The sequence below is a fragment of the Oryx dammah genome, unplaced genomic scaffold (assembly GCF_014754425.2).
Source record: "Oryx dammah isolate SB20612 unplaced genomic scaffold, SCBI_Odam_1.1 HiC_scaffold_1, whole genome shotgun sequence".
NCBI classification, from domain to species: domain Eukaryota; kingdom Metazoa; phylum Chordata; class Mammalia; order Artiodactyla; family Bovidae; genus Oryx; species Oryx dammah.
Genome location: NW_024070185.1, coordinates 31,402,336 through 31,421,177, shown reverse-complemented (window position 1 = coordinate 31,421,177; position 18,842 = coordinate 31,402,336). Strand labels below are relative to the sequence as shown.

The window sequence follows — 18,842 nt, the reverse complement described above, 5'->3', positions numbered from 1 at the left end:
TTTAGAAGGATATAAACTAGTGAAAATCCTTTAATCATTTCTACAAATTTTATATTTGATATTCAATGCTATGTTACTCAATTATCGACAAAAGAAAAAAAATACACCATTAATACAAAGCAAAGACACATACAAAACAAAACAGTAAAAACAAACTCAGACAAAATCTGTATGATGTAATGATCCCGATAATCCTTAATATGATAAAATGATAGAAAACAAGATAGAAAATTGGCAGAGGACTGGAATGTAAATTTATAAAATTCAGTAAAAATAGATGGGTTTAACAAGATAGACTGAGATGAAAAGAGAATGAGTTAGAAGCCAGGTTTAAAGAAAATGTTCAGAATGGAAGCAGAAAATAAAAATAGATTTTAAATACAGAGGAGAGAGTAACAGAGAGAACAGTAATGTAGTCTAACATGTATAGTTGGAGGCTTGGAAAGATAGCAGTAATAAATAAGCCCAAAGCAATATTTGAAGAAAAAATGACCAAGAAAGTTTCAAAAATGATGAAAAATATCCAGCTACAGATTTAATAATCCACATAAGAAGGAGGGGCAAAGATTAAAAAAAAAAAGTTTAAGTTACTAAATAAAGGCATAGAAGGACATATAATTCAGTCAGGAACTGAAAGGCCAAGTTACCAGAGAGAAGAAATATGTCCTGAAGTGAGCTCAATCTTGTGTGATGCTTTGTTCCTCTAAATTTTCGTTAATTCTTAAATTGGCTGAACAAACAACCAGAACTCTTAAAGCCAGAGTTTTTGTGAAAGTAGTGAGATTATGGATGGAAAGTTTCATTTCAGAACTGCTAAGGCAGTCAAACTTGAGGGGACAAGATCTGATAGAAAAAAGAACTACAGAGAAGCAAGACCAGAGAAATCTGTCCTAGTGCCCCACCTCACCCAAAGGATGTTTCTATTTCCTTAGACTGTATGGAACTTTTAAAATCTACAAAGAAGGGAGCAACTAAACTAAAAAAAAAGCCTTTAACAGTTCCACTGTATTGGGAATGCAAAGAATAGAATTTACAGACCACCAGGTTTGTCATTTGAGAACTCACATGGCATACATTCTAGGAGCAAAGGCAAACCCAAAATGATGTATGGCAAAACCAATACAATATTGTAAAGTAATTAACCTCCAATTAAAATGAATAAGTTTATATTTTAAAAAAGACATTAACATTGGAATAAAAAAAAAAAGAAAAAGGAAAACTAAAGGCAAATTTAATTACTGCTGCCTCTAACTGGAATAATGTGATCAGATTGTATATAAGCCCTTATGGTAGGAAAACAGTATGAGTCAAAGTCTCAAAAATGGAACTTTCCAACAAAACTTTCTGTTACTGTGGAAGCTGCAATGTCCAAAATTATATCCAGTAACCACATGTGATTACTGAACACTTGAAAGGTGGCTACATGACTTAGGAACACAATTTTAATTCTATCTCATCTTAATTATTTTAAATTTTAATTTCAATAGCTGCATACAATGAATGGACACTTTAATAAATAGGACATTGTTTTTGTTTCGTCCAAAATGTCTAGCACTCAATCAAAATTTATCAGATATAACAAGAGATAAGAATAATAATAGCTAAGAGGTGAAAAGCAGGTGATAGAAAGAGTATACAGACGATACCATTTCTGGAGTTTTCATATACTTATACACCTGATGTATTAAGGGAATTAGCCAAAAAGAAATATGGAAGATCATGAAAGGAGGAAAGAAACAACAAGGGACATAATGTCAAGTGGAATCCACATGTCAACATAATGACACGAAACTCTGGCATGTAAGTTGCACTGAAGAAGGTGTCTCATCTCAAAGAAAAGGCTGTGCTTTTACTTTTTTTTTTTTTTTTTTTTCACAAATATGTCTGTCACTGAATACAGGTTGCTCTAGGGGGACAAAGATTACCGAGTAATTCTCCTTCTTTCCATATCTGGGAAAAATCAAGTCATCTGAAGAGGCTACAATATAAATTATAGGATTGAAGTACAAATTGGAGAATGTGCACACAGAGGTGAATTAAACTGATATCCAAGTTGTGACTGTATCCTCTATAACAGAAAAGGGTTCCATACACTAACAATATTCTCTAAAGCAGTAGTTATTTAAAAAAATGATACCCAGACCAGTAGTATCAGCAATACCCAAGGAACTTGCTAGATGTGTCAATTCTTAGGCCAGTATTCTCAATCGTGCCTTTTACCTCTTTTTACATACTATCATTTTAAGTATAATTTTAAAATCTATGATAGGGACTTCCATTATCTGAAGCTTCTGCATGTGTCTCTCCAAGATCATTTTTTTCCCTTGATTGTTCTTCACATCAATATGTTTCCTTATGTGCTAACTTGCTTTTAATTCAACAATGAATTTTGGACACTATGTTATTTATAATTTCTTCTGCATCACTTAAAATTTTTCATTTACATATGAGCTACCCTATGTACTTCAAGTAACAGTTTGAATCTTAAACTACAATTAGAAAGACAGGAAAAACAAAGGCTAGAGAGGATGGATCTGTGTTTCAGGAAATATGAAAGTTCAAGAATCTTAAGGGAGGTACCACAGGAGATGGCAGCTTCTGAAAAGCACCAGAGGACATGATTCCTTGACAGGCTTGAACAGTCCCAGGCAAAATATTACATTTATCACATACATATAGTGCATGCCTGCTTTAAGCGGTCACCAAAAATACTACTTAATATATATATTTTTTATTCTACTTTCCATATCAAGCAAGTTTTTCTCATCAGCTAACTCAAACTGAAACCCTATGTGCAGACAACCTAGGAAAAGTAATTTCCAGTCTTTCAGACCTTTTGGCACAGAAGGAATGTTAGAACATTGGAATGAAACTGTTTATCAAGTAAAGAATTTGGATACATCCTATGATTATATTGTTTTTCCCCCTCACTGGTTGCCTAAATGGTTTCCTTATCACTACCTAAGTGTGACTTTGAAAATAAGTAGTGTATTTTGTAACTCCACCTAACCTGGGTTAAGGAGGATTCAAAGGAAGGGGATGCTGCTAAAGTAGAATATTATGTTTAGAAATAAAGATTTTAGATAAAATAGCAGCTCTGCTTTATTATGAGTCATGCCACAAAGGACAGATTTCTTCCACTAGCATCCTATCTTGCACACAGATGCATCTTAATAAATGTTGCTGTGTGTCTATCATCATTTCATCAAATACTCAAAACTTATCTTCTCTGGGAAATAGAACCTTAATTCTGATAGGCAGATTTGGTCCATTTATTTCAAATAACTCTATTTAATTGTACATAAATTCTTTTGTAAGTCCAAACTTCATAAAGATAAAAGAGATTTTTTGAAACTCTGTCTATACTCTCTAAAAAGTTAAAATCTTTTACTTTTTATGCTATTGGCCTTTGAATAAAACAAAATACTATTTCTTCCTGCACTTAAGCATTTCTTCCTCACTCTTCTTCCAGTGACAATTAAGTAAACTGAGGTATAGAATGGGCTGCCCCTCTATTTTAAAAGATTGAAAAATCTCTATACCCCACTCCTCTGCCAGAACAGGACAATCTGGGTATGAAAAACAATTGAAGTGTCCCCTGTAAAAAAAAAAATCTAGCTATAGATTAACATAAAATTGTTACAGTAATAAATTTGAAGCCCATTATAGAGGATCAGTAATGGTGGTGTCACACCCAAGGTAAAGCAGAAATAGCTCTACAAGAAGTGGAGATAAAATGTTCTGTAAAACCTAAAAAAAAAGCAGTAAAAAATCCCCCCAAAATCTAAGAAGGAATCAAAATTATATTAAAGTAACAGACTCTAAGAGATGAATCTAGAGACAAAATTTCTGGGTTTGATTACCAATTTCATCATTTGTGCATTTTTTACCAATTATGCTCATCAGTTTTCCAGTCTGAAAAGTGGCAATAATTACAGTGTTTATCTCACTAGGTTGCTGTCAACAAACACTAAAGAGCTGATAACGTGCAGTCGTAATTTTTGCCTATCAAGGAATAAACTCAGGAATGAATAACAAGTACAGAATAAAAAATACTTCATATATATTCTGTAACACAAACTATTATACAATCTTTAGGTAAATGAGCAATTATAAAAACTACCAGATATATTAACTCAGTTGGTAAAGAATCTACCTGCAATGCCAGAGACCTGGGTTCAATCCCTGGGTTGGGAAGATCCCCTGGAGAAGGGGACAGCTACCCATTTCAGTATTCTGTCCTGGAGAATTCCATGGACTATATAGTCCATGGGGTCACAAAGAGTCGGACAGGACTGAGCAACTTTCACTTTCACCAAATATGTTTAAGAATGAGGAATGGGATTATTAGAATACATCTAAATTTGAGAGATTATTAAAATATATCTAAAATTTGAATTACAGTAAGATTTATAGTTGTAGATATTCTATTGGAAAGTTTAAATATTGGGCACCCCAGGCCCAGCCCCCACAGAACCTAGTGCCTGAGCAGCCGGTTGGCCAGGCTGGAGCCGGCTGGAGGCAGCCGTGAGCAGGGTGGAGCCATGGCGGTTGTACTTGGTGCAAATGTGGAGTCCAGATGCTTTCCTACTATGTCTCAACCACACTCTGAGCACAGAGAAAGAGGAGGTGATGGGGCTGTGCATAGAATTGAATGACTTAAGGAGTGACCCCAAGTTTACATATACTAGAACTGAAATCCACACAGTTGCTGAAAAGGTTGACACTGTCAGAATTGTTCACATTCATTCTGTCATTGTCTTGTGGCGTTCTGATAAGAGGAAGGGTGGAGTGGAAATTTCTCCAGAGCAGCCGTCTGTGGCTTTAACTGAGGCAGAGAGGCTGGCTGAATTAACCGGTGGTACCCTGAGAGTTGTGGGCTGGTAATATTCCCATCCCCATATAACTGTTTGGCCTTCCCATGTTGATGTTCTCACACAAGCCATGTACCAAATTATGGAGCAAGGCTTTGTAGGGCTTGTATTTTCTTGTTTCCTACAAGATAAAAATACAAAGACAAGTACTCCATATTTGCTTTCAATTCATAGAGGCCCAAAAGAGCTCAGAGTATGAGAGAATTGAAATCCCAATTCATATTGTACCCCATAGAACCATTGGGAAAGTGTGCCTTGAGTCAGAAATTGAGTTGCCCAAGATCCTGTATCAAGAGGGGCAAGATGCACATAGGAGGATCCACAGCCTTCCACATCTGGATTCAGTAACCAAGATCCATAATGGCTCAGTGTTTCCTAAGAATCTGTGCAGGTCAGCAGTCAGCAGACCTCTACTACAGTGGTTGGAGGACAGACTAGAGAGAAACCAAAAGCATTTACAGGAGTTGCAACAAGAAAAGAAAGAGTTTATGCAAGAACCTTCTTCTCTAGAATAAAGCAGGAGACAAAATGGGAAAGGATGAAAATATCCAGGTGTAAAATTAATTAAGTTTTGAAGAAGAGACGTTTGGAGGACTCCCATTACCTGACTGCAGACTTACTATGAAGCTACAGGGATCAAGACAGCATGGTACATATGCCCAACTGATTTTGATAAAGGTACAAAAGCAATTCAATGGAGGAAGGGTGATAGTCTTTTCAACATATGAAGTTGGTGCAGTTTGCAAAGAAAATGAGGTTTGCCCTAAACTGCATAGCTTATACAAAAATTAATTGAAACTATATCATGAACTTAGATGTAAGTTGTAAAACTATAAAACTTTTAGGAAAAAAAAAAAAAAAAAAAACCTGGGCTAGGCCACAAATTCTTGGCCTTCACCCTAAAAGCACAATCCTAAAAGGAAAAAGTTGATATATTGGACTTTGCCCTGCAAATAATTTAAGAGGAATAAATTATTGGGAGAAATTACTTGCAAACCATTTATCTAGACCAATATAGAATATACTGTATGAAGTCAAGAGTGAAAAATAAACAATTCAATTAGTAAATGAACAGAAAACATGAGTAGACATAGCACTAAAGAGGAAATGTGGATGGCAAACGAGCACAGGAAAAGATGTTGAATCTTATTAGTAATCGGGGGATGCAAATTAAAACCACAAGGAATTTTGACTATGTACTTATCAGAACAGCTAAAGAAAAAATAGTGAAAATGGGGACTTCTTGGCAGTTCAGTGGTTGAGACTCTGCCTTTCAATGCTGGGGGCATGGGTTCGATCCCTAGCTGGGGAACTAAGATGCCACATGCCTCAGTGTATGGCCAAAATTTTTTGAAAATATAGTGAGAATACCAGATGCTGCTGAGCATATGAACTGGATCTTTTATACCTTTCTGAATGGAATGTAAAATGGTAAGTCACTCTGAAAAAAAAGAAAAAGAAAAAAGTCCAGAAACTTCTAATAAACACTCATGTACTTTATTACCTCAGCAATTATTTTCCTGGACATGTATCCCAAAGAAATAAAAACTTATTTTGGCACAAAAACTTCCATGCAGATGTTCTTAGCAATTTCATTTGTAATAACACCAAACAGAACAACCTAGATGTCCAGCAGATGAGCATGTGGTTAAACCAACCATGCACACCATGGGAACTACCCTGCAATGTAAATAGACTACTGATACACACAACTTGGATGAACCTCAAGCACATTATGAGGAATGAAAAAAGCCAGTATTAAAAGGTCTCCTATTTTGTTCCATTGATCTATATTTCTGTCTTTGTGCCAGTACCATACTGTCTTGATGACTGTGGCTTTGTAGTAGAGCCTGAAGTCAGGCAAGTTGATTCCTCCAGTTCCATTCTTCTTTCTCAAGATTGCTTCGGCTATTTGAGGTTTTTTGTATTTCCATACAAATCTTGAAATTATTTGTTCTAGTTTTGTGAAAAATACCGCTGGTAGCTTGATAGGGATTGCATTGAATCTGTAGATTGCTTTGGGGTTGTATACTCATTTTCACTATATTGATTCTTCCGATCCATGAACATGGTATATTTCTCCATCTATTAGTGTCCTCTTTGATTTCTTTCATCAGTGTTTTATAGTTTTCTATATATAGGTCTTTAGTTTCTTTAGGTAGATATATTCCTAAGTATTTTATTCTTTTCATTGCAATGGTGAATGGAATTGTTTCCTTAATTTCTTTTTCTACTTTCTCATTATTAGTGTATAGGAATGCAAGGGATGATACAGGATGCTTGGGGCTGGTGCATGGGGATGACCCAGAGAGATGATATGGGGTGGGAGGTGGGAAGGGGGTTCATGTTTGGGAACTCATGTACACCTGTGGTGGATTCATGTCAATGTATGGCAAAACCAATACAGTATTGTAAAGTAAAATAAAGTAAAAATAAAAATTAAAAAAATAAATAATAAATAAATAAAAGGTCTCCTACTGTATGACTGTATTTGTATAACATTTCTAATTTTTAAAAGGACAAAATTATAAAAGTGAAGAACATATTAATGGTTTCCAAGGACAGGGACTGGAGGGGGTATGAGACATAGGTGATTATAAAGGATTACACAGAAGTTCCTTTGTGCTGATGGACAGTTCTGTATCTTGATTGTGGTGTTGATTACATGAATGTCTAAAATGTGCTAAAACTATACAGAGCTACAAACACCCACAAATGAATGCATGTAAAACCTGGTGAAACCAAATAAGGTCTATACTCGTTAGTAGTATGATACCACTGTCAATATGTTGGTTTTGAAGTTGGGCTATAGTTATGTGTAAGATCTTACCGTTGGGGAAAACTGGGATTCTGTGTACTATTTTTGCAACTTCCTGTTAATCTGTGGTTATTGCCAAATAAAAAGTTGTAAATATTAAATAAGGAAAAAACATTTAAAAATTGGAAAGTAAGAAGATGGCCTCTAAATCTAGAAGCTGGAAAAAGAGCAAAATAATCTTAAAGAAAGTGGGTGGAAGGAAGTAGTAGCATTACTTATAGTAATAGAGATTTGCAACATGGAAAACAAAAATACTATGAAATATGAAGAAGAATGAAAGCTTGATCTTCGAAAAACTAAGAGAATGCATTAAATACTAAACTTAGACATTAAGAGGATATAGAGGTAAAGAATGTTAAAAATTTTTTTGAAAAAAGTTAAAAAAAAATTTTTAACAAAATATAAACAAAATTAATATTTAAAAAAATCTGATTTAAGTTATTACTGTTTAAAAATGTAACAGTCTAGAAGAATGGGATGGGGAGGGAGGCGGGAGGGATGTTCATGAGGGAAGGGACATAGGTAGACATATGGCTGATTCATATTGATGTTTGGGAGAAACCAACACAATACTGTAAAGCAATTATCCTTCAATTAAAAATAAATTCAACTGAAAATGAAATACATAGTATAAATCAAATGAAAAATATTAGTTGGAGAATGTGTTTTATGTTATATTTACTTTATTATATAGTAAATACATATTGATATGTTAAATATATTTATGCATAGTATTCAAGTATAAAATAATCAGATGTTGACAGATTTCATGAAGGATAAAAAAACCTAAAGCAATAGAGACAATGTGTGACATATATGGCACTCATAAGTGGTACCTTTGTGAAGGTGACATTGCTGCAGAGACCTAAATGAAGTGATAGAGTGGGTCAAGCAGATATCTCTAGGCACAACATGAGAGCTTTAGAGACAAAGTAAAGACAAAGCACCAATACTCTTGACAGCATTAATCCAATGGTCCAGAGACACCATGGAAGCCAGTGTGGTATGAGCTGAGTGATGGAGAGGGAAGATGAAAGAAAATGAGGTCAGAGAGGTAGAAGCCAGGAAAGTAGCAGCAGAACAAGGAACATCAATCAAAGTGTGGTCCCTCAGGTCAAATAAGGAGACCAGTTCCAAAAGGAGGAGGTGACCAACCATCCCATTTTACTCAGAACGCTCCTGACTTTCTCACTAACACCCCATATACAGGGAAGCATTCAGTCCCAGAGAAACCAGGACATTGGATACTAACTGATGAAGACTGAAAACTGACATTAGAATTGACCAAATGGAAACCTTTTTGACCTTGATAGGAGCCTAAGTGGGGAAAGGCTGATTTTCTTATGTGTTCAAGATAACATACGAGGAAATACCAGGATCAGGTTCATAAAGAATACACATATCTTTCAGAGTTTTTCTATAAAAGGAAATGGAAAATGGGACAGTAGATCAAGGGCTTTGATTTATTTTCTTTTAGTTAAAAATTTGTATCTCCACTCAACTATGTCCATACAATGACTTTCTTAATTCATCAGGTATGATATGTATACTACCCTATAACATTCTTTCTTCTGTAGACTGAATGTCTGTTTCCCCTTAAAATTCTTATGTTAAATCTTATCCCCAATATGATGGTATTTGGATTTGGAGTCTTTGGCAGTTGATTAGATCAAGAGGGTAGAGTTCCTATGGAGAATCAGTGCCCTTATAAGACATCTAAGGGAGCTCCCTTCCTCCTTGTGGGGATTCAGTACAAAGAGAGTGCTCTTTAAAAAAGGATCTGCATCTCACTAGACTTTGAATATGCCAGCATATCAATATTGAATTCTCCGGCATCTAGAACTGTGGTACTAGGTATAGAGTTCTATTTTATAAGCTGCTCAGACTGTGATAGTCTGTCCTAGCAGCTGAAATGTCCTAAGATGTGGACCAAGTAATTCTTATGATTAAGGTATTTAGGGAAACCCACCAATATTTAACAATCTCATTTCAAAATCCTTCTCCTATATTTCTAAAAATCTGAACCCAACATTTTCCTTGAGGTCCATTTAATATGTTATGTTTTCCATAATATAGATTTATTATATCCTCTAATTCTTTTGGTTTATGGGGTCTTTAATGGACCTTGACATACATCATATTCCTGAACACCAACTTCTCCTGGATAGTGACACATTGCTATTTCTTCTATCTCTGCTCTGTGCTCAGTATATGTTATATGGCTAAATGCTTGTTAACATGTTTAAATTATCTATGCAATTCTAGTATATCTGCAGTGTTTACCATGAGGTTTTGGAAACAAAAGAGGTCTTAATTTTGAGAATAATTTATGGAGATTATTGTGCTCTAGGTGAGTTCATAGATTTATAACATAGTACCTCCTAATGGATATGCCCAGATCCTCCCTGCAGTCTTCTGACTAGGTACTGCAACAGGTTTACTATGCTGCTTTAGCTTAAAGATGCTTTGCTGCCAATAACCACTTCATTATTATTTATCTCAGAGTAATAAAAATGAATTCTTCTCATTTTCTGGCAGGGATATACAAATAGTCAAGGCACAATTGCAGTGCTTTCTTCTTCTCTTAGAGGTATAATTTAAATTCTGAGATACTCCAAATGAGAAATTAGAATGACTTTTGCTTCATTTATAAAACCTGACAGCTTAATTCCAAATACTTTGGAGATTTAATTAATGAGAAGTGAATCAACCCTTCAACATTAAAAAGAAAATCCATAATTTGGCCTCTTTCTGTAAGCAGAGTGAAATGTCAAAGTATTTTAGGCCAACAGGATTTTTCATAACTTTTATGATGTAAATGTTTCATAATAATGTCAAAACTTCTGCTGCATTAAGCCAGCATGTAACTGATCCAATACAAATTGCGCATGACATTAAATGGTATTGATGTCTTACCAAAGAGAGAAACTTGGCTGTGGAAAGCAGGCCAAGCCCTCTAAGCAGCTAAAGAAAGATATTTGGGGTATCAAGTGGCGAAGCTACTAACCACTCCTGGAATTACTTGCCTGTAGCAACAGCTCAGAGGTGTGCCTGCTTAACCTGAAGTCACAGGAGTAGAAGGATCTAAATTGGAACTGACAGTCAGGTTTTGTATGGTAATTCTCTATTTGCACCAGTTTTTCTTTTTACTCAGCCTTTAGCTATCTACAGTGAATTCATTAAAAGCACTAGAAGCTGCAAATTCTGTAGGACTAAATGCCTGGCCTAGACACAAAATGAAAATGTTGACAAATGTGGTCTCCCCAAATCACTACTTCAAGCCATTTTCCAGAGGATATGTATTTTTCCTTCAATGATCAGGATAGATTACTGGTTACAAATAATTTGATAACAGCTCACATTATAATACTGTGTGCATATATCTGCAATTATAGAAGATTTTGATAGATATCACAAAGCCTTTAGTTTATGAATCATGGTAACTTTTTCTACATTTACTTATTAATGGACTACAAAAAACTAAGACAAGTTAGAAACATGAAGAATGAGAATATTTTGTTATAAGTGTCAAAAGAAATATAAACATTTTGCCAAGGTAAGATAATACTGAAAATAACTTTTCAAATAAATAAAAAGGCTTAAAAAGCTAAAATGTAATAGAAAGATTAGGTGTACTGCATAGTGCTTAAAGGGCTTCCCAGGTGGCGCTAGTGGTAAAGAATCCACCTCTCAGTGCAGGAGGTATAAGAGACAAGTGTTCAACCCCTGGGTTGGTAAGATCCCTTGGAGGAGGGCATGGCAACCCACTCCAATATTCTTGCCTGGAGAATCCCATGAACAGAGGAGCCTAATAGGCTACAGTCCTTGGGGTATCAAAGAGCTGGACACAAATGAAGTGACTTAGCACACACACATAGTGAGTGCTTAAAGGGGAAATAAAAGGAAGGATAGAAATGATGGTAACTTTTATTTCAACTAAGCAAAATGGGAATGTTTTTTATGGTAATACAGAATTAGTTCAACACTGAATTATTTAGAGTAGGTAGTGAATTTTCCATCTCTGGAAGTATTTAAGCGAAGCATATGGGGTTCAAGCAGTGGTTTTCAATCTTGCTTTGAATATGCCCCCTGTTAAAAATACCTTTGACACTATCCTTAACAAATATATGCAGGCTTTAGGAAACAATATTTATCTCTGATACTAATATTCTTCAATATTTTCTAGACTATACAGGTGTTGAATGTATGTGATTGATACCTGATATATTCTAATTTTCTACACTATATTCAAAATAAAAACTAGTGTATGACCCTGAAGATTAATTTTTGCATGTTATTAATGTTTTACAATGCACACTTTGAAAACCATAAATAAATATCCCCTTAAATCTCTTTCAATCGTATAATTGTATCAAAATAAAACATTAGTACACAACAAAATGACTGGGGGTAGGGGAACCTTCACACATCTATTGCTTGAATAAACTAAATCTGACTTATAAATGACTCATATATCTGAGAAGAGATTTATTCCCAGTTATATAGTAAAAGTCTTATTGTTCAGTCACTAAGTATTGTCCAACTCTTTTGCAACCCCATGGACTATAGCCTGCCAGGCTCCTCTGTCCATGGGATTTGTGTCTTAGTCCATTTAGGCTGCTACTATAAAGTTAGTTAGCTTATAAACATCAGAATCTATTCCTCACTGTTCTAGAAGCTGGAAAGTCAAGGATAAATGCAGCAGCCTGGTCACATTTCACTGAAAGTCCCTTCCTGTTTTGTAACCAGCAACTTCTCTGTGTGTCCTCATGTGATGTGAGGGGCAAGGGATACCTTTATGTTTTCTAAAGCACTATTTCTATTTTCTGAGAGCTCCATTCTCATGAGCATCTCCCAAAAGCCCACCTAACTATCATCATATTTGGGGGTGAGGATTTTGATATATAAATTTGGGGCAACACAAAAATTTAGATCATAGCATCTGGAAATTCAGAAAGGCAAGGGAAGAACCCCAGTCACCAGTGTCAGGGGCAGCGCTCCTTGCCCAAGGTCCTGTGGGTCCTCTTAAGCTGGGCAGCCCTATGAACTCTAAACTGAAAATAAACAAGGGATCTTTGATTTCAGTGTTCATGGTCATAGGTCTGTGTGTCTAGCTCCACTGACAAGAGAAGCTGAAGATCTCAGTACTTTGTGGAATGATTATCACTGGCCTGGAGAAGGGCATGGCTACCCACTCCAGTATTATTGCCTGGAGAATTCCATGGACAGAAGAGTCTAGTGGACTAAAGTCCATGTAGTCACAAAGAGTCTGACATGACTGAGTGACTATCACTTTCACTTTTACTTAATCACAATATTGGCTACTAACTCTAATCTGTATATTACAGTAAAAGTATAATCAAAATAAAATGGTAGAGAATGTGGAGAAATGTGTCAACCCATTACTCTGTTTTTTGTATATAACTTTACAATGTGCTTTTTGAAGGGTTACTTGTGGTCCAACATTTCTTCACTGTATTTACTCTAAGCCAGTTTGGGTAAAATTATATAAATAAAAGTGATGGAGGTATAGTATAAAAAGTTGATATAAAAAATGGGAGAGTCCTGATTTAAATCCCCATGTATTCTTCCTTAATGTACCTCAGTTCAGTTCAGTAGCTCAGCCGTGTCCAACTCTTTGTGACCCCATGGACTGCAGCATATCACTCTTCCCCGTCCATCACCAACACCTGGAACTTGCTCAAACTCATGTCCATCGAGTCGGTGATGCCATCCAACCATCTCATTCTCTGTCATCCCCATCTCCTCCCACATTCAATCTTTCCCAGCATCAGGGTCTTTTCCAATGAGTCAGTTCTTCACATCAGGTGGCCAAAGTATTAGAACTTCAGAAAAGTAAACAGGTGCATCATAATTGCTACAGAAAAACACATATGATGATGACAGTGGACACATCACCAGAGAATACTGAGATGTATCTGAAGGGTATGTGAGGGAACAATTCAAACACTACTCATTCAATAAAGATTTACAAACCACCCAGCATGTGTAAGGTACTATGATTAATACTGAGACAGTAAACAAGAGACATAAATCCTGTTATCATATATATTACTATTCATTAGGGGAGCTATTAATAAATAGATGCATCAGCTCAGTTCAGTTCAGTTGCTCAATCATGTCTGACTCTTTGCGACCCCATGGACTGCAGCATGCCAGGATTCCCTGTCCATCACCAACTCCCAGAGCCTACTCAAACTCATGTCCTTTGCATCAGTGATGCCATCCAACCATCTTATCCTCTGTCATCCCCTTCTCCTCCTGCCTTCAATCTTTCCCATCATCAAGATTTTTTCCAATGAGTCAATTATTTGCATCAGGTGGCCAAAGGATTGAAGTTTCAGCATCAGTCCTTCCAATGAATATTCAGGACTGATTTCCTTTAGGATTGACTGGTTTGATCTCCTTGCAGTCCAAGGGAATCTCAAGAGTCTTCTCCAACACTACAGTTCAAAAGCATCAATTTTTTCGGTGCTCAGCTTTCTTTATAGTCCAAGTCTCAAATCCATACATGACTACTGGAAAAACCACAGCCTTGACTAGACAGACCTTTGTTGGCAAGGTAATGTCTCTGCTTTTTAATATGCTGTCTAGTTTTGTCATAGCTTTTCTTCCAAGGAGCAAGCGTCTTAATTTCAAGACTGCAGTCACCATCTTCAGTGATTTTGGAACCCAAAAAAATAGTCTGTCACTGTTTCCACCATTTCCCCATCTATTTGCCAGGAAGTGATGGAACTAGATGCCATGATCTTAGTTTTCTGAATGCTGAGTTTTAAGCCAGTAATATCACTCTCCTCTTTCACTTTCATCAAGAGGCTCTTTAGTTCCTTTTCACTTTCTGCCATTATAGTGGTGTCATCTGCATATCTGAGGTTATTGATATTTTTCCCAGCAATCTTGATTCCAGCTTGTGCTTCATCCAGTCCGGTATCCGGCATGATGTACTCTGCATATAAGTTAAATTAGCAAGGTGACAATATTCAGCCCTGGTATACTCCTTTCCCAATTTGGAACCAGTCTGCTGTTTCATGTCTGGTTCTGTTCGTTCTTGACACGCATACAGATTTCTCAGGAGACAGGTAAGGTGGTCTGGTATATCCATCTCTTTAAGAATTTTCCACAGTTTATTGCGATTCACACGATCAAAGGATTTACCGTAGTCAATGAAGCAGAAGTAGATGTTTTTCTGGAATTCTTTTGTTTTTACTAGGATCCAAGGATGTTGGCAATTTGATCTCTGGTTCCTTTGCCTTTTCTAAATCCATCTTGAACATCTGGAAGCTCTTTGTTCACATACTGTTGTAGCCTAGCTAGGAGCATTTTGAGCATTATTTTGCAAGGATATCTAAAAGTCATGATTTTCTCATCTGTAAATTGGGCCTCAAACTTGTGGAGTTACAGTGAAGGTTACACCACAAAAAGAGGGCTTAGAAGCAGTCAGAGCCAAGCAGTAGGATCTCATGGAGATATGAAAACAAAATGTCATACAGTCCCATATGGAATCCTGGAACAGTTGAAGGACATTAGGTAAAAAGTAAGGAAATCTGAATAGATGTTAGACTTTAGTTAATAATGATATACTAATATAGGCAAATGAATTGTAACAATTTAAGATTTCTAATTTAAGATTTCTTAAATAGAGCAAACTGGGTGTAGAATATGGAAACTCATTGAACTATCTTTGCAGTGTACTTGGAAACATAAAACTATTCTAAAATTTAAAGTTTATTGAAAAGAATGCCTAGAACAAATCACAAAATTATTTAATACCCATAGATATATAAAGTTTGTGAATATGTGTATGTATATATGCATAAATATGTATGTAGATGATGGGCTTCCCAGATGGCTCATGTGGTGAAGAATCTATCTGCCAGTACAGCAGATACATATGTGGGTTTGATCCCTGGGTTAGGAAAATTCTGGAAAATTCCATGGATAGAGAAGCCTGGCCATCTGTATTCCATGGGGTGGCAAAGAGTAGGACGTGACTAATCAACTGAACACTACTACTATTATATATGTAGATACATACATTATGCCTACATGCATATTTATGAGTATTCAATTAAATACATATGTATACACACATATTGAAGCAAACTCATAAAAGTATACCTATATATAATTAACATATATACATATTTATACATAGGAGATAATGGATTTCTAAAAAGATTTCTCCTCAAATTTTGAAAGTTCTCAAAATTTTGAGAGGTACATAAAATAGAATTAAGAGACATTAATTTTTTTCTTCAGTTTTCATTTTTAAATTTCATAACAGATTCAGTTAGGGTTTCCTTGAGCTTCTATTTTTTCACTAATTAAGCAGATATCCTATACATAAATCTGTATTAGAGCAATGACTAAACCATCTTCTGAATATGGGAGCTAGGTTGCACTCTAATGAGGTACAATTTTACTTAAGAGTGGGCCAAAGGACTTAACTGAAAGGCCAATAGTCATAACCAGCTTAATTGGCTATTAGTAGGTTTACCCTGTTGATGTTGTTAGTTTGAAATTCTCCATGCTTATGCAACAGTTACCATTTGACATTAAAGCTAATTTTATTTCACATTTTCTTAGGCCTCAAATTATTATTTTCAACGGTTAGGCTTGCATTTACTGATATAATTAAGGTAGAAAAATTCACAGTGTTGGAATCATTTTAAAATGTTCATTTAATAATATAGCCTGACATCTCTTTCCTAAGATCAACACACCAAAAATACAAAATAGGCTTTTCCCATTCACTCTGCCTCTCCCAAAACATGTGGCCAACAGGTGCCATATTATCAGGAACATGTACCTTGGAATTAGATTGAGGTGTGATACTGGTCCTGCCACATTATTTGTGTGGGCTTTGATTTTTCAAACCTCAAAATAAGCAATGATATAAAATCTTAGATATCTGGAAAGGATTAAAAACTATCTGAGATAATATGGCCATCAGCCCAGGTAACTCTCTAATCTTTACCAACACTTTCTTATAACATTCCATGACTGCGTTCCACTCCATATTTTTTTCTCCAGTCTCTCAGTTTCCTCTTCACTTCTATTCAAAATATTATTTATTTTCTAGACTTTAGTAATCATCTCCCTATTTCTCCATCTTGCCTAAAATTCAAATTTTTACTAACATCAAAGCTAAATTTCTTTCTCCTCCAATCAACTTCATTTGCTGATTAAATATTTAGCTTACAAGTTAATTGCTTAATGTAACTAGTGAATAACTATAATCAGCAAATATCAGAAACTATCTGATTTGAAAATAAATTTATCTGAGTTTATTTTGCTTCATCATTTTTGGGTGCCTTCATTTTATCTCATGGTGTATTAAAGAGCAGAATTGCACTGACTGAGAGGCATCAGGATGGGCATGTACACTTGCATGTTTACTTTTCATGGAAATTAACCTCACAACTACCTTCTTTTAATATTTTTTTTGTGTGAATTTTGAAGATCACTGGGCTTAACACCTTACAAACATGTGGTTTGGAGATTCTCCACCTGGAGTAGTATTGTACCTTTCACTATGAATCCTTATGGTGTCTATAGTTATGTAATACTGCATGGTAATGTAACATTTCACCTACATAGACAAAAACACAGCCTTCACTACAGAAATAAGTATGTAAAGGAAAGCAGTATATTTGAAAAGTTAATGCAGCAGAATTGCCAGTTATAAAATTAACTGTTTTCTCAACTGTAGTCTAGTCACGAAAGAATGTCAGATACCCCCTGAAGACGGGACATAGGGCTTTTCATTTGAAGAGAGGTTTTACTGACTTCTAGAAGAGAGTTAAGTGGACTTTATTTGCCAAAGATTAGGCTCTTAGAATAATTAACTGGAAGGGAAGGGGAAAAGGTGCAAGATTTGAGAAATAAAAGGAGAGGATTTTAATTTCAGGTATTTTCTTTGAAAATGGGAATGGGAATGGAGCTGCAAGTTCCTCTGAGTGGTAGAGGCTGGAAGTCAGTTTAGATGTGATGCTCTGAAGATGATGAACAGGACTAGGCTTGTGATACCTGGTAAAACTGCCATCTAAACACACAACCTTCCACTCACAGTGAACATTTCCATGGCTCAGTATAGTGGTAGAGGTGAATAGACATGTTCAAACCATGGTGAGAATTTGCATCCAATACAGGTTGAAATATACAATATTCATATAGCCATGTAACTATTGCAGGAGAAGCAAAACTACTGACAACCCTGGTCCCTTCCCAATTTTTCTAGAACCCTAAGAGCCTGGGAATGTTGAATGTCCTTTGTGTGTCAGAAGAGCCACCATAATGTCTGACATTTATGTATATATACAATCATGGCTTATTGATTTGTATTTAGGCCACATTTGACATGACTTAAATCATGTCATCACAATTAAAGAAATACAATATTTCTTGCCTTTGAGTGTTATAGTGCAATTCATATTTGCTTCATAAATTTGGTATTTTGTTTTTAGTTTATTAAAATTTCTCATTATGTCTTTGTCAGGTTCATACATCTTACATGTTCAATAGAAAACTTCTTGAATATGTTTCACAGAAGAAACCGATTATCTTAGCTCTGTCTAGATATAGGATTGCTCTGATTGCTACATATTTTTTGTATGTGAATCTTTTCACAATCTAAAGCTTTTCTTACTCTTGAGTTAGGATACATAAAACTATTTCAATAAAACATATGGATTCTATTAGATAAAATATGACATTAGAATAAGCCATCAATATATTTGTACTTGTTTTAATAAAATCATATTTTACCCTATTTAAAAGCTGTGTCAGATAAGTAAATTTCTAAATTAGGATAATTTTTTAAAAATATATCATAAAAAGTTTACAGAAATAGATTTAGACATAATGTTTTTATTTCTTAATCATTTGGAGCCCTCTTTTTCTTTGTACCCTTAAAATCAGTTTACCTATGGAAAATCTAGATCAATTTGCAAGATATATACATGAATACAAGTGCCAAAAAAGAAAATTAAAGAGAGATGATGAATTAGAATATTAGGATAAATAGTTAAGAGGAAATAGTATATTAAAGTATGTCCTATTCAAAAGATGGCAGGAAAGTTGTGGAGCTGAACAACAGAACAGCTGTCTTAGGGGAGGTCATTTTAAGA

General features: G+C 35.3%; 1 pseudogene; it reads left to right on the top strand.

Moving 5' to 3' along the window:
* The first annotated feature begins 4,566 nt into the window (after positions 1 to 4,566).
* On the top strand, positions 4,567 to 5,389 carry LOC120865232 (annotated as a pseudogene).
* The last annotated feature ends 13,453 nt before the right edge of the window (positions 5,390 to 18,842 follow it).